The following is a 22,473-nucleotide window of genomic DNA, read 5'->3' as shown; positions in this document are numbered from 1 at the left end:
AAAGCCATGCCCCTTCTTTCAAAGCCATGCCCCTTCTTTCAAAGCCATGCCCCTTCTTTCAAAGCCATGCCCCTTCTTTCAAAGCCATGCCCCTTCTTTCAAAGCCAAGCCCCTTCTTTCAAAGCCATGCCCCTTCTTTCAGAGCCATGCCCCTTCTTCAAAGCCATGCCCCTTCTTCAAAGCCATGCCCCTTCTTTCAAAGCCATGCCCCTTCTTTCAGAGCCATGCCCCTTCTTCAAAGCCATGCCCCTTCTTTCAAAGCCATGCCCCTTCTTTCAAAGCAATGCCCCTTCTTTCAAAGCAATGCCCCTTCTTTCAAAGCCATGCCCCTTCTTCAAAGCCATGCCCCTTCTTTCAAAGCCATGCCCCTTCTTTCAAAGCAATGCCCCTTCTTTCAAAGCCATGCTCCTTCCTCAAAGCCATGCCCCTTCTTTCAAAGCAATGCCCGTTCTTTCAAAGCCATGCTTAGAAACAATTAGGCAGATATATAAAAGTGTAGTTTCTATATGAATCGGTTGGAACTGTGGCGTCCCTGAGGGTTCAGTCGCCACAGGGGTACTGCACCTCAGATCGAGGTGTGGTATCTCCTCTCCGAGGTAAGGATGGAGCACCACACGGGACCCAGCCTCAGCACTCAACACTACACCACTCCTGTCCTGTGGGGGGCTTATATGCACCAGGGTGCTGCCCCAGCCGGGATAGAGGAGATGGGGGGACGACCAAAGATAGGAGGAACTATGTAGTGGGTGAGCGTGGAGGACACACTTTTAGGTTACACTTACTGATACATATTTAAATACATGGCCATCTTAGGTTCAAGGTCTTTGATTGTGATCTTTATCGCTGATAGTGGCTTTCTGCTGGAACCTGCAGCTTGTTGAAGATACACGGTCCTCGTACTCTGGGCTTGAGGTGAGGAGTGGGTTAGAGTTAACCGCTGTCTCTACCCGGTCAAGGTCCCTACCTAAGAAGGCCTGGAGGGGAGCGGAGGAGTAAAGCTCCACAGGCAAAAGGATCCCAGGGGATACGGACGGAGCAGCATACACCACCTGTATTTCTTACTCTGGCCTAGCCAGAGGGATTCCTGCTGCAAGAGGGGTACCAGCCCCCGATATCTGACTCTGTTACCTTACGTCTCAGTCGGAAAAGCCCAGAGGCCTTCTGGATCCCTAAGGGGGATATGGACGGAGCGGCGTACGCCACCCGTATCCCTTAAACTGCGCTGATGCAGCGGGAACCGGCCTTTCACCAAGTTCATACCACACACACAGTCAGGAGGAGACTTAATGGGAGAACTCACCAAGGAGAGGAACATTCTGGTCCAGGGGTCTCGTTAAGTGCACCTAAACTACCCGGAGTGTGCTGAACCCCTTCCTGGTGGTCGCAGTGCGCCGTGAGGAGCAAGGAGAAGCTTTGTGCTTACTACTGAAACAACGCGAGTAAAGCTTGGAAGACTTCACCCCTTGCCTCCGTTATCCTGTCCTGCGCGGCACCGCACACACACCACCAACCTCCAGACTTTCCTCTCTCTCTGCCCTGAGGCCCTGCTCCGCCTGTGGGGAGTAGTACCAGCTGAGCTGCCACGACACCCGCCTCAGAGGACTGACGCAGCGCTGGTGGTAATCACCGGGAACCACAGGTGGCGTAGTCGACAAATAACCACTCATCTGCTAGCCCATATTTTTAATGTGTGCGCCCTGGGCACGGACCGGGTCAAGGCCGCGACTGCATCCCCCTCTTCCACCGGTCCATCGTCCAAGTACACCTTTCCCAGGGAGGGCTAACGCTACCCGAGTAGTAGTGGGTCACACAGAACCATTTGCTTTGGATCGTTATTAAGCCATAGTAAAAAAAAAAAAAAAAAAAGGTATTCACTTTTAAGAAAAAAATATATATGAAAAGTCAGGCAGATCTGTCACACGCTTTACAAATGATTTCATGCAGCAAATATAATCCCACAATGCGGTAACATCATTCACCTACTGTACCTCAGCCTCTTTACTGTCAGATAGCGTGGATCTTCTCACAAGCCGTGTTAATTATTTTATGATGGCTTTTTAACATTTAAATGATAAAATAAAAACCATTCCCTTACCAAAGCCGACTGCAGCTTCAGAGTTTTACTCCTCTTCAACACCAAAGTGTTAAAAAAGGTGAGATCTGGCTGTACTCCGTAGGCGTCCATAGTGGCCCGGACGGCAAATTCTGACCCCACTTCTGCTCTCATGACTGCCGCTAGGAGGGTGAAGGTCTTTATTGTAGGACAGACGTTGTCTTCTTTCATCTTCTGAAGAACGCCCCCTAAGTCGCCAATCACTGCCAATCGGTCAGATGGGGTATTGACATTCGCAAGTGACACAATTTTTCCCGTATTTACAGACAGGTCCAGGAGGTTTGGCACATTACTGGCATCAAAAGAGGGCACGCTGGGAAAATGGTCAGCCGTACTCACCACGGCCAGTGCCTGTGAGCCTGCCAAGTCCTCAGCTGTGCCATAGTTGCCACTTGGAATTGAGGAATGGCCCAGGAGCATGGGCTGCCCGCCTCTTCAGGACTATCCTTTCCTTTCTTCACTTGCTGGCTTTTCCTGTCTTGCTTCTCTTTGCTGCACTTAAAGTCAGGGCTGCCAGTTCCTTAGAGTGCGTGAGTAAATGTAGAGCGTCAGCGGAGTCTCCAATCCCACAGTCTCAGGGGGCACCAAGAAGCAGGTTATAGGTGATTACATGCGGCTTTACCCCCATGTGCCACATCTGCCTCCAGACCTGAAGCACAAGATGGCGTATACAGTCATTATCCACATTACATTCACGCAAATATGTACACCCCGTCACAGAGAAAGCAGTAACTGGACACGGACTAGCTGGCATGTAATGGCAGTACCCTATTATAATGATGCTCCCATATGTCAGAGGGTCACATTGGTAAAGCCGGTGCCCTCCAGGATGAAAAGCTTTGTGGAGGGCTTGGGCCATCTACTTATATCATTTCCAAACGTGTGTCTACATAATAAATAGGCAACTTCTACTAGTAAATTCTGTGCTATTTTCTGTATCTGTGAAGCCTTGCCCACTGATTTTCCCATGGTCTCCGAACAGCGCGCCTACCCATGTAATAAGACCCCGATGCCAGCGCGCCTACCCGTGTAATAAGACCCCGATGCCAGCGCGCCTACCCGTGTAATAAGACCCCGATGCCAGCGCGCCTACCCGTGTAATAAGACCCCGATGCCAGCGCGCCTACCCGTGTAATAAGACCCTGATGCCAGCAAGCCTACCCGTGTAATAAGGCCTCGATGGCAGAGCGCCTACCAGTGTAATAAGACCCGATGCCAGCGCGCCTACCCGTGTAATAAGACCCCGATGCCAGCGCGCCTACCCGTGTAATAAGACCCCGATGCCAGTGCGCCTACCCATGTAATAAGACCCCGATGCCAGCACGCCTACCCCTGTAATAAGACCCAGATGCCAGCGCGCCTACCCGTGTAATAAGACCCCAATGCCACAGCGCCTACCCATGCAATAAGACCTCGATGCCAGCACGGGTATTCCGACTGGCCATTACAGGTTGCAGATGGAAGTGTCGTTGGGGGGGGGGGGGATATGCCAACCGAAGACAGCGAAAATCATGCAAAACGTCAAAAAATAACTTATCAGCATGCTGCCTACTGTAACAGTCCACCTAAAGTGGCCGACAGCTGTATTCCCTTTGTTACTAAAAATCTGGCACAAAATCCTTATCTACTGGCCAGTCTAATCACTAGCCAGTCTAATCACTAGCCAGTCTAATCACTAGCCAGTCTAATCACTAGCCAGTCTAATCACTAGCCAGTCTAATCACTAGCCAGTCTAATCACTGGCCAGTCTAATCACTGGCCAGTCTAATCACTAGCCAGTCTAATCACTAGCCAGTCTAATCACTAGCCAGTCTAATCACTAGCCTTGCGCCAAACTTCTGACAGAAATCTCCTATCAGAATCGCAAGAAAGGAATCAGCAGGCGATCTCTTAGACCAGTCTGAACTAGGACTAAGTAAAGGAGCTAATACAATATAAAGAGGTGAAACTGTTACCAAAGCCTTGTTATTCCGCTCACAGTAACGTCTGAGCCAGCGTCGCTGACACCTCTGCGGGCCGATTTATGCTTTTAGAAAAGTCACATGAGTATCACTACACATGAGACTTCTGCAGCCGGACAGGAGTCCTGCCCCGGCTTCTGCCCTCCGCCACGCGTCATCTACAAATATGACAGGCGGGTGGGAGACGCCACATCTCTACTTAGATAAATGTCCTGCTTTATCTCCTGTGCATTGGCACAAGGACGGGTATGTGCCTGCGGGCCGTCAGCATCTTCCCTGAGGAGAGCGGGCACCTTCCCGGCCGCCGCACACCGGAGATGCAGGTCCGGTGCAGGAATAACTGTGTTCCTTTGGCAGGATTGCCAGAACTTGTTCCCTCTACTTGTCGGCACCACCTGGACTAACTACACAGCAATAAATCTCCCCTCCTGGCAGTGATGTGGAGCAGGTTGCTCTGTAGCTGCACGCTCCGGCCCCCAGAGCCTGAGTAGTACAGACATACACTACATGGCCGCACTAACCACCAGAGGGAATAACGGACATAATAAAGGTGGACAGGATAGGGGGAAAATAACCACATGGATGCAATTAAAGGGTTATTGCCAAAATAGAAAATCATCTCTTATCCAAAGGTTAGGGGATAACTTACTGATCACTGAGGGTCTGACTGCTGGAACCCCTAGCAAAGCCAAGAACAGGCAGCATGCTCAGCCTCCCCTCCATTCACTGTCTATAGGACTGCCCAAAATAGCCAAGAGCAGCGCTCCACTAGTTCTGGCAGTCCCACAGACGATGAGTACGACGCGGCCAGGGGATGGGGACGACTCGGTACCCGGGCCTTTGCCTGGTTTTGGGGATGTCGCGGTGGTCGGCTCCTGGGCCCGTACCCTGGGGTCACTCTTGAAAAAGGGGATTGGAACTTGGATAAAATAAATAAACAGTTTGTGACGCCACCTGTGGTACTTGGTAATGATTACCAGCGCTGCTTCAGACCTCCGGGGGGGTGATGGGATGACAGCTGAGGTGTTTCTGCTCCCCACAGGTGGAGCGGGCCCCCGGGGCAGTGTGGAATTTGGTGGGAGGTGATGCTGGGACTTGTAGTGCAGGCGGGATGGTGCAGCAGGAGTAACTGACAGAGACAGGGGATTCGCTTCAATATCTTTACTGGTGCGGATGTCAGGTACGCTCCAGGGTACTCAGTAGGATGGGTGCACTTCAGGACTTCTCCCCAGTGAGCGGGTATAAGGCCTCCTGGTCCGTGTCTGCCTCTCTGTATGCTCCTGGCCAGCCTGCAACTGGGCCTAGCTTATGTGTCGTGCTGTTCCTTCACCTGTCGCTCGGTAGTAGGACCTTCTGCTGGCAACCACTATCCCTGGTAGTCGGGGCCATCGTGGTTCCTGGTCCTGTAATGGGTCTAGCTTCAGGTCTGCCAGGGACTTGTAGTCCTCCTGGAATGCCGGTTGTCCCTACTGGGTAGAAAGGAACCTGTAGGCGCGGACCCGGTGTCCGGTTTGTATCTTCGGTGTGAGCCTTGTGATGCTCCTCTGCCCCCTCAACTCCTCTCATCTCTCCTCCTTACCGTCGGCCACACTCGTGGCCCTCAGAACCCAGCAGCAGACGCGCTGCGTCTTCGCTGCTCTCAGCGTCAGCACGCTCTCAGACTCTCTCTGTCTGACTACTAACTCTGACTGAACTGCCTGGCTCCACCCTCCATATATATATATATCCCTAACGGGCTCCCTCTGGTGGTATGAGGTGGAAGGGTGGAGGTGTTTGTATGTAGTGAGGGCCTCTTGTGGAGAAGTCCATCCATGCACCCTGGGTCCTGTGGTACCTGTTGTAGCAGGGTGCCGCAAATGGAGTGGTGGTTGAGTATACGCACTGCTCCGTTCATTCTTAATGGGAGTGCTGAAGACCAGCCGAGCACAGAGCTTCAGTCGTCCCATAGAGAATGTATGGTGCAGCAATGATCGACCATCACATCAGTCACAAAGGACTCTTCAAATCCCCAGTTTTCAGGATTGGTGAGGCTCCCAGCAGTCAGACCCCATCCATCGGGAAGTGATCCTATGGATAGGAATCATAGAATCATAGAATGGTAGAGTTGGAAGGGACCTCCTGGGTCATCTGGTCCAACCCCCTGCTCAAAGCAGGATTCACTAAATCATCTCACACAGATGTCTGTCCAGCCTCTGTTTGAAGATGTCCATTGAAGGAGATATCTTTTAAACTTTGTACACCCCCTTTGAAGGATTATTCAATCAAATTCTAAAGTCGGGGGGTACTGACAGCCGCCCTCCACTAATCACACCATGTTGGCATATTGTAGTGATATCCCACCGCATTGTGATGGAAAGAAGAATATAACTGTATACAGAATAACATGGAGATGTTTGATAGAATCCAGCAGCCCGGAGGTTATGGGAGCGCCGCCAGCTTCTGTACCTCTGTACTAGATGGTATACAGCAGTGACCGTCCCTACACGGGACCCTGATCATCAGGAATATTGCCTCTTACACCCGAGCCCAGGGAATTCTAATTACTAGTGTACACTGTTATATCAGTTTATTATCACCTCCGGCCATGAAAGAATTGTCAAATTATTTATTTTATAGAATTTTGTCTAGCATGGAAGTTATGAAACCTTACAAATCCATGCTCAGTACTCTCTATATACATGTATAAATTAGATACATTGTAAATGAAAACATCATATATTTAGGAGTTTGTGAGCTACATATCCTTATATACTCCCTGCAACCACTTTGATGTTGCACTTTACTGCAATGCTGTGGCAGCCAAAAAAACGTCATTCTGGCATTTTGATTTTTTCCCCATTACAATGTTTACTGATCAGATTAATTAGGAGACTTGAAGCGGCGATCGTCTGATCGCTTGTGCTGTACATACACTGCTATCTATAGCAGAAATCACCATCTTCTATGAACGCCGGCCCATAGGAGGGTCATAATGACATGTATGGGAGGTCATCAGCAGACCCCCAGCTGTCATGACAACCCATCGGCGCCCCACAATCACGTGGCAGGATGTATGACGCGCTTCCAGCCGACGTGCGTTATATCCCGCTGTCAGTGATTGACAGCTGGATTTAACGGGTTAATAGCAGCAGGCGGAGCAACAGTACATCAGCAGCTATTAAAGGCAGATGATGGTTGATTAAATCAGTCATCATGTGCAGAGAAATATGTGGGCTCGGTGTGCGAGATCACATCAAAGGCAGGGACACGACCTTTGACGTAAATATACGTCAAAGATGGTGAAGCGGTAGAGCAAAGCACAGGTTGCAGCCTCTTCTCTAATATTCAAAGACTGGCTAAAAATACTCCTGAAAAATACTATGAGGAGGATTTTTACTCTTCTGTAAAAAATGTAGAGCGACCTCTGCAATGCGGTATACATTTCTTTACAATGGGTCCCAATAGTGGACGGATGCCTCATCATCCATCCTGACAGTGGCCACTAGGGGGCACACACCTTCTATGTGTATGCGCCCAACAATGGCCACAAACGTAATGTGCACCGAGCCCAACAGAGTCATCAGAGAATCCAAGAGTCCCACCCTCAGCCGGCATGCCCCATCGTCACTTCAGCAGAAATACTGCAGCAAGAAATATCTGTATTAGTAAAATGAACAGTTGCTCCATGATTCCTCAATGTTTTTGCGTCTCTCATCATGTCGGAAGTGTGAGACATAATTCCCAGGTAAGTGTGCACTGTACGGATATAGGATGTAGGATGTGTGCAGCAAGCCATACCTGCAGAGCTTGTAGGAAGCCCAGCTCTTCATCCTTTATGCATCCCATAAACAGGACGGTGAATGTTTCAGGGCCAACGACACGGAATTTTTGTGCAATTTCCTATAAACCCAAGAAGACCATATTAGCTTGTTATTATCCAGCTCGCGACATCACTGCTTGAGTATTGCAAGAGAAATCTAACCAAAATCAAAATCTCAGGGAAAGCGTCACTTTGCCGTTCCCAGAACAGCCGGGTGGCCAGTGAAAAAAACAGTGAAGGGGGCGCAGTGCTGCACCAGTGCCCAGGATCAGTGGGGTCCAGCGCCGGACTGGAGTACCTGGGGCCCACCAGGAAACAATCAATCTTGGGGCCCACCAGCACCATGCAGTTACCGTATATAGGAATAACATAAGTCCACAAACTCATTCAAAATGAATCAACTTTATTAACCAATAAATAACCAATATAACGAATAAATAACAAACTAAAGAAACACTCCTGGCGAAAGAGGAACACTGTTATCTTATTCACACCAGTGTGTGATAAAGTGCCATAACAGAACAATAACAAGAAATACTTTCAAGGTACATTCTCTTAAAGTATAAGTGCCACAAATTGAACCTGCATCCATCTGGCATCCCAGCAGCTGGCATCATTGTAGCAGCAGCAAACTTGGCCGCTGGGAAAAGTAAAAGAATTCTGTAAGCATTTTGGAAGTTTGTATTGCACGATTTCCTCTCCTCTATAATACAATACCATTCAATTGTTAGTGAAAGGCCCAAAACAACAAATAAACTCACACTAACAGTCAATCAGCAGCAAAATTACAAACGTTTTTTTTCAGAACAGAAGATGACATTGCATACGTATTAATAATGTCATCATAGTCTAAGTTCCTTGAAATGTCACACTCAATGTTCAACAGAAGGAGGGACTCTAAAAGCTCCTGTCCAATCGAAGCCCTCAGACGATTTTTTACAATTTTCAGCTTTGAGAACACTCTTTCACATGAAACCTGGGTGCAAGCAAGTGTAAGAAGGGTCTTGTAAACTGCAAAAATGTTTCCATAAGCAGCAGAATGTAAATTGTAGTCATATAAAAGTCTGTAGCAGCAGGAAAGACAGTTTTTTTGCGGGACGAGTTGTACTTTCAGATGCAATCATTTATTTTACCATATAGTGTACAGGGAAATGGCAACAAAAATTCCAAGTGCAGTAAAATTGCAAAAATAGTGCAATTGCACGTTTGTTTATTGGGTTTTTTAGTCACCATGTTCACTATATGGAAAAACCGACGTGACAGGGTGATGCCTCGGGTCAGTACGAGTTTGTAGATACCAAACATGTATACCTTTACTGGTATCTAAGTGGTGAAAACAAATTCAGAAGTTTGAAAAATCACACTTTTCACGCCATGTTCTGCGCACCGTAGTGTTCTCATTTTTTTGGATCTGGGGCTTTGTGAAGGCTTATTTTTTGCGTCTTGAGCTGACGTGCATCTCTGCTGCTCTGTAGTAGTCACAACACAGGGAGAGGTTAACCATCCAAGTATTTAATATGTATTGCAAATAAAGAATGTTCCCATTCTTAATATCCGAAAAAAGAAATGACTGACAACTATCCCTAGACTAATAATACCATATAGAAGAGAGAAATACCGCCACACCATGACCAGAACACATACCACCACATAGTGATCAAATACTACCAAGTACAAGGTATATATACTGCCACACCATGAGAAGACCACATATTACCACCACATAGTGACTGTCCGAATAATACCACATACAAGGGACAAATTCCGCCACGCCATGACCATGGCACATAATGGCACCAGATAGTGACTGATAATGAAAATGTAAAAAAGCTCTGTATATGGAGTCAGTGTACAGATAATGTAGAGATTATTAGTGACATTATGCACAGGAGTCCTGTGTATAGGGTCAGTGTAGAGGTAATACAGTGATCACCAGTGACATTACAAACAGGAGCTCTGTATATAGTGTCAGTGTGTGTGTATAGGTAATACAGTGATCACCAGTGACATTACACACAGGAGCTCTGTATATAGTGTCAGTGTGTGTGTATAGGTAATACAGTGATCACCAGTGACATTACACACAGGAGCTCTGTATACAGTGTCAGTGTGTGTGTATAGGTAATACAGTGATCACCAGTGACATTACACACAGGAGCTCTGTATATAGTGTCAGTGTGTGTGTATAGGTAATACAGTGATCACCAGTGAAATTACACACAGGAGCTCTGTATATAGTGTCAGTGTGTGTGTATAGGTAATACAGAGATCACCAGTGACATTACACACAGGAGCTCTGTATATAGTGTCAGTGTGTGTGTATAGGTAATACAGTGATCACCAGTGACATTACACACAGGAGCTCTGTATATAATGTCAGTGTGTGTGTATAGGTAATACAGTGATCACCAGTGAAATTACACACAGGAGCTCTGTATATAGTGTCAGTGTGTGTGTATAGGTAATACAGAGATCACCAGTGACATTACACACAGGAGCTCTGTATATAGTGTCAGTGTGTGTGTATAGGTAATACAGTGATCACCAGTGACATTACACACAGGAGCTCTGTATATAATGTCAGTGTGTGTGTATAGGTAATACAGTGATCACCAGTGACATTACACACAGGAGCTCTGCATACAGTGTCAGTGTGTGTGTATAGGTAATACAGTGATCACCAGTGACATTACACACAGGAGCTCTGTATATAGTGTCAGTGTGTGTGTATAGGTAATACAGAGATCACCAGTGACATTACACACAGGAGCTCTGTATATAGTGTCAGTGTGTGTGTATAGGTAATACAGTGATCACCAGTGACATTACACACAGGAGCTCTGTATATAATGTCAGTGTGTGTGTATAGGTAATACAGTGATCACCAGTGAAATTACACACAGGAGCTCTGTATATAGTGTCAGTGTGTGTGTATAGGTAATACAGAGATCACCAGTGACATTACACACAGGAGCTCTGTATATAGTGTCAGTGTGTGTGTATAGGTAATACAGTGATCACCAGTGACATTACACACAGGAGCTCTGTATATAATGTCAGTGTGTGTGTATAGGTAATACAGTGATCACCAGTGACATTACACACAGGAGCTCTGCATACAGTGTCAGTGTGTGTGTATAGGTAACATACTAGGTGAAGTTCTTTATCTGCCGCAGACCGATATATCTCATCTTCTATGCAGGACTTATCTCTGCAGAAAATAACATAGTTCGCTATAACTGATCACTTCCAGAGCACAATCTACACTTTTCTCAAGATTTCTACACTACATGAAATGACAAAAAAATAAATCTAGTGCCGCACTACACAGTAACATTGCTCCAGTGTCATTCTGTGCCGGCTCATCTCTGTCAGCAGACATATTGTCTGATGACAAAGATGTAGCAGAGCTGAAGACAGAAGACCTATGGATTACATTGGAGTGAGGATTTTTCTTTATTAAAGATGGAGTCCCTAAATGTGTTTTATTTTTAATAAAAAAAAAAATTTCTGTCTTTTTTTTCGGTTTACTAGAAATTCATGGTGGCTATGTCTAATTTGGCGTGACACCATGAATTTCGGGCTTAGTACCAGCTGATAATACAAAGCTGGCCTGGTACTAACCCGATTATTACCCAGGGTGCCACTCACCACCAGGGCCGCTGGAAGAGCCGGGTAAAGCACCTGGAAATGGTGCTATGATGAATGCGCCATTTTCAGAAGTGGCTGCGGGCTAAGATTTTCAGCGTGGGGGGCCAAGAATGCTTGGGCCTTACCATGCTGCGAATCCCAGCCCCCAGCTGCCTTGTTTTATCTGGCTGGCGATCAACATATGGCGGGAGCTGGGCAATGGGCATGATTATCAAATAAAATATACCTGACAGGGGCCCATAGATTCTGCTGCCTCCAATAATATATACCTGACAGGAGCCCATACATTCTGCTGCCTCCAATAATATATACCTGACAGGAGCCCATACATTCTCCTGCCTCCAATAATATATACCTGACAGGAGCCCATACATTCTCCTGCCTCCAATAATATATACCTGACAGGAGCCCATAGATTCTGCTGCCTCCAATAATATATACCTGACAGGAGCCCATACATTCTGCTGCCTCCAATAATATATACCTGACAGGAGCCCATACATTCTCATGCCTCCAATAATATATACCTGACAGGAGCCCATACATTCTCCTGCCTCCAATAATATATACCTGACAGGAGCCCATAGATTCTGCTGCCTCCAATAATATATACCTGACAGGAGCCCATAGATTCTGCTGCTTCCAATAATATATACCTGACAGGAGCCCATAGATTCTGCTGCTTCCAATAATATATACCTGACAGGAGCCCATACATTCTCCTGCCTCCAATAATATATACGTGACAGGAGCCCATAGATTCTGCTGCCTCCAATAATATATACCTGACAGGAGCCCATAGATTCTGCTGCCCCCAATACTATATACCTGACAGGAGCCCATAGATTCTGCTGCTTCCAATAATATATACCTGACAGGAGCCCATACATTCTGCTGGCTCCAATAATATATACCTGACAGGAGACCATAGATTCTGCTGCCTCCAATAATATATACCTGACAGGAGCCCATAGATTCTGCTGCCCCCAATAATATATACCTGAAAGGGCCCATACATTCTCCTGCCTCCAATAATATATACGTGACAGGAGCCCATAGATTCTGCTGCCTCCAATAATATATACCTGACAGGAGACCATAGATTCTGCTGCCTCCAATAATATATACCTGACAGGAGCCCATAGATTCTGCTGCCCCCAATAATATATACCTGACAGGAGCCCATACATTCTCCTGCCTCCAATAATATATACCTGACAGGAGCCCATACATTCTGCTGCCTCCAATAATATATACCTGACAGGAGCCCATACATTCTGCTGCCTCCAATAATATATACCTGAAAGGGCCCATACAGTGCTGCCAATATGATTAGCGAACCAGGGGGGCCCTCTGTTCTCTGTACAGGGCCCAGGAGAGGTAGGGGGCGGGGCCAATGGGACCCAGGGCCCACCGGGGGATTTCCTGATCCTCCGGTGGGCCAGAACGGCCCTGGTGGGATCCCTGTGCCCACCTAACAGGTGACATACTAACTAGCAGAAAATTTACACCCCAGCAAAATCTTTCTATCTCTTAAGCTGACAGTGGATTTGTTGGTAGTGTGGCGCCCCTGAGGGTTCAGTCGCCACAGGGGTACTGCACCTCAGAAAGAGGTGTGGTATCTCCTCTCTCAGGTAAGGATGGAGCATCACACAAGACCCTACTTCACACTCAACACTACACCACTTCTGTCCTGTAGTGGGCCTAAATGCACCAGGGTGCTTCCCCGGCCCGGGGTAGAGGAGATGGGGGGAACCAAAGATAGGGGGAACCATGTAGTGGGTGAGGGTGGAGGAAGCACTTTACTTTAGCACCTTAAGCGTCATATATATACAGTGGCCATCTTTATAACCTGGTCTTTGGTCGTGGTTCCTTGGGAAGGTCAGTCAGCACAAAGCTGCGGCCGGCTCAGGGGTCACGGTTCCCGGTCTCAGGCCTCGAGACGGGGGGTTGGGGCAAAGTTGAGTTATAGCTAGCTCTGTCCCCGGTCAGAGTCCAATCAAGAAGGCCCAGGAGGGGAGCAGAGGAGATAGGCTCCACAGGCGAAAGGATCCTAGGAGGGTACGGACGGAGCAGAGTCGCCACCTGTATTTTTCACTCTGGCCTAGCAAGAGGGACTCCTGCCGCAAGAGGGGACCGGCCCCCGATATCTGACAGTGTACTTCACGTCATCGTTAGAAAAGCCTGGAGGCTTAGTGGATCCCAGGGGGATACGGACGGAGCGGAGTCGCCACCTGTATCTCTCAACCTGTGTATATCTAGTGGGACCCGGCCTTACTCCACGTTCACATCACATACCGTCAGGAGAGGACTGAGTGGGAGAATCTAGGAAAGGGAGGAACACCCCAGCGGGGTCTTGACAGGTGCTCCTGATCTACCTGGGAAGTGCTGAACCCCTTCCTGGTGGCCGCAGCGCGCCGCGAGAAGCAGAGAGAAGCTTTGCAGCTGCTACTTCATCAAAGTGAGTAAATCTTGGATGACTTCACATACTGCCTCCGTTTGCTCATTCCTGCGCGGCACTGCACCCACCACAACTCCCCAGATCCCCCAAACTGCCCTGAGGCCTACTCCACCTGTGGGGAGTAGTACCAACTTAGCTGTCAGAACATCAGCCTCAGAGGACTATTGCAGCGCTGGTGGCCATCACCAGAAACCACAGGTGGCGTAGTCGAACATCCACTCATCCAATAGCCCATTCTTTTTATGTGACAGCCCTGGGCACGGACCGAGTCGCGGCCACGACGACACTCCCATACCCCCACCATATATTGTTCGGCACCGAGTAACCCCACCGCTCAGGGAGGGCGTCGCAGTCAAAGCTGTCCACCTTTCTCGAATTTAGTAAGTGACCCCCTGGTCCCCACAGAAGAACTGAACTCTGGTGGTGCCTTCTGATGGCTGCTAAGTCCCCGGCCAGACATGGTGCACTGGTGATTCCCCGTGGAATGATTACAATGATGCTGTTCCCTCCCGGTTAATCTACGATAGGAGCATCTTATAAGGACTCCATTGTGGGTGACCAGGACTGTGACCTTGACTTACCTTAAATAGCTCACAGCTCCCCTGCAGTCCTGAGCTCAGCGTGCAGACCTTCAGCGAGCTCCGGTAAGTGATGGGATTAAGCGCAATGTTCTTGTCCATCAATTCTTTCCGCAGCTTCAGTGCGTGCTGCAGACCCGAGTCTTTCCATGGTGACTCCGCGCAGGCGTTGAACAGGGCAGTATATGTGGCATCTGTGGGAACCAGACCTCGCTTTTTCATCTAAATGATGTAACAAGAAATGAGTCTGTACTGTAAAAACTGTATGTAATAATAGCAATAATAATGTAAGTACATAATATACAGGGCATTATCAGATAATGTACAGGTAATTTACTGTATTACGTTATTAGTCCTCCCAATTAACAGAACAAATGGTCCATGGTGCTCACTGGGGCGCTGATGCCCCTTCACAGCAAGATCCATATAAGTGTGTGCGCCTGGTACTGCCGGCCTCGGTCAGATCCCCACAGCTTGTACACTGATGGACAGCGTACACAATGAATGTTATATTGAGGGCATAACAGTCATGTCAGATGGCTACTGCTATGTGTATATTCTATTCTGGCCCCTGTGTGTCCTGCAATTGTCACCAGTTCTCCCCTCTGCAGGCTCTAGCGCTAAGCTTCAGTTATCTCTCAGCTAGTGGGTAGAGAATGCTGCACTGACTGCTCACGTACACATCGCACACAGGCGGGAGGGATTCCCGCTTTCCATTCAGCATATGTTCAGAAGCAGTGGCAGTGATATGGTTGTGTAGAAGTGCTCAGCACTGAAGTGAGATAAACTCCTTACTAGAATAAGCTGCAGCACGATCTGCCCGTGTCTCCCTCTGATTGTCCTATCACTGTGCTCCTGCTCCAGCCTAACCTGATTTCATTAATCAATAGTGCAAGTAAAGATAAGACACTTTGTAATATACATTATCAGATAAACCTTCTTCTTTTGTCACTTAAAAGACATTTTTTGGTCTCCTGCACTAATCATTCACTCTCAATATCTGCTAAATCTGTGGGAGAAGGGAAGGGAACCGGTCACGTGAAAAAAAGCTATCAACCTGTAGATATGGGGTTACTCTGCAGGTTAATAGCATTCTGAACCTGCCCGGTGCCGGAATTTAGACTCCCTCTGCCAGGAGGAAATTAACTTTATTGTACCTGGTAGCGTTTGGGTATCAGTCATGGGGGCGGCACTGGTTCAGTCACCGCTCTGTGTATAGAGAGTGACGGCTGTAACCGTGCCCCCAGCCCTGATTGACAGCCGGCCCTAATGCTGAGCTGCCGTCAGTCACTACAGGGGTCGCAGTTACAGGCGCCACTTTCTATACACAGAGCAGTGCCGCCCCGGTGTCTGGAAGTGGACCGCTACCGGGAGGAACGCAACAGGTTCATTTCAACAAAAATGTCTGCGATGCCCCTATAAACCTATGGAAGGGGGAGATGGAGGGAGAAAAAGCAGAGCACAGAAAAGGTAAATGCTGAGGCTTATAATGTAGAGAAAAAAATGCAGGAGACCCATCATATAATGTACACTCTCCATACATTCATGTACACTCAGGAGTGTATAATGAGTGGCAATTATTCCTTATACTAGATGGTGGCCCGATTCTAATGCATCGGGTATTCTAGAATAAATCGCTGATTGGTTGCGTTCGGCAACCGCGACCAATAAGCAAAGAAGTGTTTCAATTTGGCGGCAATATTGTTGATTGGTAGCGGCCGCCGCCCGCGACCAATCAGCTTACCGTGTTAGTGAGGACTGGAGAGCGTGTTTAAATTTGGCACCAAAATCCCTGATTAGTCACGACCAATCAGCAGAGTGGTGTTTAAATTTGGCGCCAATACTGCTGATTGGTCGAGGCCGCCGGCCGCGACCAATCAGCGATTTTGGTGCAAAATTTAAACAACGCTCTGCTGATTGGTCGCGGCCGTCAGCCTCGACTAATCAGCGACTTTGGGGCCAAATTTAAACCCCGCTCTGCATCGCTCTGCTGATTGGTCGCGGTCGCCGGCCTCGACCAATCAGCAGAGCGTTGTTTTAATTTTGCGCCAATCTCGCTGATTGGTCGCGCATGGCGGCCGCGACCAATCAGCAGAGCTGTGTTTAAATTTGGTGCCAAAATCGCTGATTGGTCGCGGGCGAACCGGGGAGCGGCGCTGCGGGTCGGGATACTTCTGCTCCGAGCGCCGGCTCATGTCCCGGGTTCTCGCAGCGGAAGTACCCGCACAGGCAGCGCCGCTCCCCGGTCCTCCCTTCACACCCTAGCCGCTGATGTCCACACAGTATCCGCATGGTGTTACAAAGGTCTGGACATTTGTGTTAAAAATCGCTGATTGGTCGCTGGCGCTGCCCGCAACCAATCACCAATTTGGGCGCCAAATTGAAATATCGGCCGCGACCAATCACCGATCTTGGCTCTAGATTTAAACACCGCTGTGCTGATTGGTCGCGGCCGATATTTAAATTTGGCGCCCAAATCGGTGATTGGTCGCGGGCAGCGTCCGCGACCAATCAGCACAGCGGTATTTAACTTTTGCGCTAAGATCAGTGATTGGTCGGGTCCGAAGACCGCGAACAATCATCGAATCGTCTTGGTGAGGACCGGGGAGCGGCGCTGCCTGTGCGGCTACTTCCGCTGCGAGAACCCGGGACATAGCGGGCGCTCACAGCAGAAGTATCCCGAACCGCAGCACCGCTCCCCGGTCCTCCCTTCCACATGGAGGTCAGCGGCGCCGGCGGTCCTTCCGCTGCTACCGGCCGGGAGATGAGCGCCTCGCGCCGCTCATCTCCCGGCTGCATCTCCGTCCCGCAGATGGGTCCAGCGGTCGGGGTCCTTCTGCTGGTACCGGCCGGGAGATGAGCGCCTCGCGGCGCTCACCTCCCGGCTGCATCGCCGCTCAGCTCCGTCCCGCAGATGAGCCGCTAACGGCCGCCATCTTTTTTCTGAAATCCCGCGGCGCTGATAGGCCGCTGCCGGACCAATGAGCGACGCGGGATTTCCTGGACAGACAGACAGACGGGATAAGACAATTATATAGTAGATAGTACTCCTTATTCTAAAAAGTCATCTGAAAATGCTGTTAAATCGTAAGGGAATCTGCCACCCGGTTTTAGATGCCCCATCTGAGAGCAGCATGATATAAGGGGTGAGACCCTGATTACAGTGATATCTCACGCTTTTTGCTGCTTACTGCTATTTTGATAAAATCAGTGTTTTATCTGCTGCAGCTCTAGTAGTTCTCTGAATGCTGAGCTTTCTATAACCCCCACCCACACCACTGATTGGCAGCTTTCCTCCAGTCAGTGGTGGGGATGGGGTTATACAGAGCACATAAATACCGAGGACTACCTAGCAGCAGGCTTACTAGTCCTCTAGTGATAATCTCCTGCTGATAAAACTGTGATTTTATAAAAACTACAGCAAGCAGCCCAGTAAATGACACATCGCTGGAATCAGGGTCTCTGCCCATACATTATGTTGCTGTCAGATTAGATAACAAAAACCTCGTGACAGATTCACTTTAAGGGGATTATCCTATTTCAGACAACCCCTATTCCAACACAGCATTTTTTTTTTAAAGAAACAAACCGTGCTTCAAGCCACATATCCAAGCCCTTTCCACTTTCTGCCAACGAAAACTCAAAAACATCTCCCGATCCGCACATTCCTCAACCACGAATCTGCAAAAACACTAGTGCACGCCCTCATCATCTCCCGCCTCGACTACTGCAACCTCCTGCTCTGTGGCCTCCCTTCCAACACTCTTGCACCCCTCCAATCTATCCTAAACTCGGCTACCTCACTAATCCACCTGCCCCCCCGCTGTTCCCCGGCCTCTCCTCTCTGTCAATCCCTGCACTGGCTCCCATGTACCCAGAGACTCCAGTTCAAAACCCTAACCATGGCATACAAAGCCATTCACAACCTGTCTCCCCCATATATCTGTGTTTCAATGTTTTTTATTGAAATTTTTTTTTATAAACCTTCATACATCTCTGACCTAGTCTCCCAGTACTTACCTGCACACAGCCTCCGATCCTCACAAGATCTCCTTCTCTACTCCCCCCTCTTATTTCCTCTGCCCACAATTGCATACAAGATTTCTCCTGTGCTTCCCCCCTACTCTGGAACTCTCTACCCCAACATGTCAGACTCTCGCCTACCGTGGAAACCATCAAAAGGAACCTGAAGACCCACATCTTCCGACAAGCCTACAACCTGCAGTAACCACCGCTCCACCACACCGCTGCATGACTAGCTCTACCCTCACCTGCTGTACCCTCACCTATCCCTGGTAGAATGTGAGCCCTCGCGGGGAGGCCCTCTCTCCCTCTGTACCAGTTTGCCGTTGCGTTTTTGTTCAAGATTATTGTACTTGTTGTCTGTTATGTATATCCCCTTTTTCACATGTTAAGCTCCATGGAATAAATGGCGCTATAATAATAAATAGTAATAATAATAATGCTTTGGTGTCAGTCATTGTCTGCAGCGCTGACGTGACGGTGAAAGCACTGCAGTCAGTCAGTAAGCTCTGAAGGTCTGCCCTAGTTAACGGCACGAGCCGCTGAGCGTAGCTACAGGCTGCAGAGCTGTAGATGTGTTGTCAGCGCTGCAGACAATAACAGACAGCGGGAGCAGCAGGAGAAACTTTGCGCTGGACCTGGGGAGGATGAATAGAGAACAGACGGTTTTTGTAATTTCTTTAAACAAACTGCAGCCAGGAACAGCGGTTTTGTGAAACAAGAAAGTCCCTTTAAAGGTTGTTTCACAGAGTAAATAAGATCATTTTAGTATTAAATCATTAAAAAGCTACAAACATGCCACAGTTAATGTGACCATTATCTGGGCTTTGTTATAAATATTTCAGAATAAGCTGCAGCATGCTGTACAGATCTGACTAATGTGTCCAGGGCCTGATGAGCACAGCCACCACGGCATGGACCCCGGCTAATCCCATCCATGTGAACACAGGCAGAAGGACTTTACTGGCCACTCCTTGGAGCTTACCCAATGCTGCTTTATCATGGCTCATAATCAAGGGGTCACAGATCAACCTTATAAAGCCCGCCACACACATTAGATGGCTCTTGGATGAAAGACGGCCCGCGCTTAACAGTTGTCTGGCAGCCATCTCTCCCATACACTCCTGTGTTCTCTATGAGAGTCACCACCAGACATGTCTACTGGCACCTTATCTCCAGAACATAATGATCAGCCAAATTAAATGATCAGTTATGCTGGATCATTAACTCCCCCAAAAAATTGTCCGGGACCCCATACATATTAGACTGTCAGACAGAGCCGTCAATACGTTATATATACACGATATATCCAACTCTTCCGCAGCCTCTGATGAGAACAGTGTAGTTACTTTCCTCCGGCTGCAGCCGCTCCTCTTTCAGCATCTGTTCCTGGAAGAGGTCCAGGGCTTCGTCCAGCTGCACACAAGAGGGACATGTCTTCAGAGGAGAGCAATAGAAGTGCTAGAAGCAGAGCAGGATATACAAGCAACCAGGACCCAGCACTTCACACTTATGTCCTTACTCACCTCCTCCCTCTTTACCCTACTAAATAAACAGATGAGACCCCAAGACAACTCTGACACATACAGACAGGTGTATGATTTTTTAGGTGCATTTTCTAATGTTAAAATTTATAGAAAAAGTAAAGAAAGAAAAAAAAATAAGTAAATCACGAAACTTAGAACATGCTGTGATTAGCAACAAAAGAAAAAACGTAAAAATGCACAGATGCAACAAAAGAAGCAAAAAGACAAAATAATGCAAAATAATGCAAACATAAAAAAATAAATAAATAATCCAAGCAAAAAAAAACCAGTCGCAATTTCTTAAAAACACTTGTGAATATTTTTCTTTATTGCTCTTGGACATGATTTCCATAATCGTAGCAGAGCCGGGCTGTGTTGTGAAGACTGCAATAGTTTTGCTGTGATTACAGACATTGCTTGAAAAAAGGAGAACAACACGGCACAAGGGCGACTTATGCAAATGCTATAACAGTCATGGCTATGATCCTAAAAAATAATGCTTCTCATCAATGGCTATCTCCTCCGTCCGGACACTTACCAGGCTTCACTGTGTTTCTTAGGTGCTAGTGGTGATGTGGCACCCCAGGGGTCTGGTTACCACAGTAATAGAGATATTATGTCTGAGAGCAAGTGGGAGGTTTCTCTGGCCAGGAGCCCTAAGCATGCAACACGGTCCGCCCAGACCTGGGAGGGGAGGAATCTGCCCTTATAAACTGGGTCTGGGGCGGGATTAGTGAGTGAAGCTAGAGACAGAGCCTGCAGAACAAGCAGAGCAGTCAGAGCCTGGAGAGGGAAAGTGAGAACAGGAGCTCTGTAGGAGCAGCAGCTGAAGGCCAGGGGCTGTGAGCAGATATAGCTCGCCCTGGCTGAAGTTACTAAAACCGGACACAGGAGTCCGAGGCTGTGGGGACTGATATATACCCAGCAGCAGAAACCAACCGGCAGGGGATTCCAGGTCCTCTGGCCATAGAAGCCCGGAGGCTCAGTCACAAAGAAGGGACCAGCGCCGCCATCCAGGAGCGGAGGCTAACAGAAGGCCCCAAGTCACCAGCCATACGGGTGAGCACCACACGGTATACTCAGGGACGTGGGCTACTTGTAACCGCTGACATCAAGGTAGCCAGGAAGAGTGCAGATAAACGGGGAGGCCTACAACTCCACCTGGCCAGGGGAACTCCTGCTTGCTCGCAGACTGACCAGGCCCCTTATACTAGCCAGTACTCCCAGGAGGGTCTGCCTTGTACCATCAGTAAAGACCCTGAACTGCACCTCACGTCTCTGTGATTCCTTGCCGCACCAGCACCATTAGCACTGGGACCCTCACATCATCACTCCCATCATCTCTCACATTAGCTGCCCTGAGGCAATACTTCTCCTGTGGGGAGTTATCCCATACTCGGCTGCGCAAACAACATCAGCCTCAGCGGTCGGCAGCGCAGCGGCGGTCCCCACTGACCGCAATCCACGGGTGGCGTAGTCGGACATTTGTATACATTAAGACTGCCACTGGTTTGACCACCCTGGGCACGGACCGGGTCACCGCCACACGGAGACTACAACCCCCAGTATTCTACAATAGGCCCGGTTCCGGGTTCCCCTACACAACACAGGCCCAGGGGGCGCGTCAGTGACGCTACCATCATACCGTTAAGGTTACGATCAGCAAATACAATCATTTAGGACAATGTAATTGCATAATATTTGCCACAATAGGAAATTATATGAGGATATATTATAGAAGGACATATATTATCTGGTATGCTTCATTGTAAACTAGCATTGTGATGTGCGATCCCTCCCCTGCGGATCCCCAGTAGAATAACAATATAGACATTCTTACCTTGCCCTCCTTTATTTTAGCCTTACACTGGAGGAAGTACCAGTACGGAGTGTTTCTTCTTCCCCTGTACCTATTATGAGCGGGTTGTGTGCCCCAGTAATGTCCTCACCCTCTTCATATCTCAAGTCCTGGACCTCTGGAGACGATTTCTTAAACACAGTTCTTGAGGAGTGTGTCTTGGACAATGTCCCAAAGTTGTCCTCCTCTGGTACCGGTGAATTATGACCAGCACCGGCATGGTGGGAGATAATCCTGAATCGCAGTACTCTCTGCTGGGATCACAGCCGATGCGTTGCTGGAGTCCGGTAAGGAGTCAGACAAATCTGTCTGCACATGGGTTGTACTGTTATTAACCATCCTGATGCCAGGGAGTAAGATGGCAACTTAGCGAGGATCTGCAGCATGCCCATGGTAGATGGCGAGCAATGGTCTTCAGGCAGCTGAAACAATTCACAAAAATAAAAATACATCAGCTCTAAAGAGCACGGCTGCTCCGTGGTCAGTAATGTCGCCTTACTGCA

The 22,473-nt window shown here is 48.4% G+C and overlaps 2 pseudogenes; one reads left to right on the top strand and one right to left on the bottom strand.

The window, feature by feature from the left end:
• The window catches only part of LOC141219308 (pentatricopeptide repeat-containing protein 1, mitochondrial-like), a 704,077-nt pseudogene that overhangs the window by 609,153 nt on the left and 72,451 nt on the right, over nt 1-22,473 (top strand).
• The window catches only part of LOC141219306 (pentatricopeptide repeat-containing protein 1, mitochondrial-like), a 26,425-nt pseudogene continuing 6,522 nt past the window's right edge, over nt 2,571-22,473 (bottom strand).

The sequence above is a fragment of the Phyllobates terribilis genome, unplaced genomic scaffold (genome assembly GCF_046119375.1).
Source record: "Phyllobates terribilis strain yellow unplaced genomic scaffold, ASM4611937v1 Scaffold_261__1_contigs__length_2674298, whole genome shotgun sequence".
NCBI classification, from domain to species: Eukaryota; Metazoa; Chordata; class Amphibia; order Anura; family Dendrobatidae; genus Phyllobates; species Phyllobates terribilis.
The sequence above is the reverse complement of the archived record's forward strand: the minus strand, read 5'-3'. Positions and strand labels throughout refer to the sequence as shown.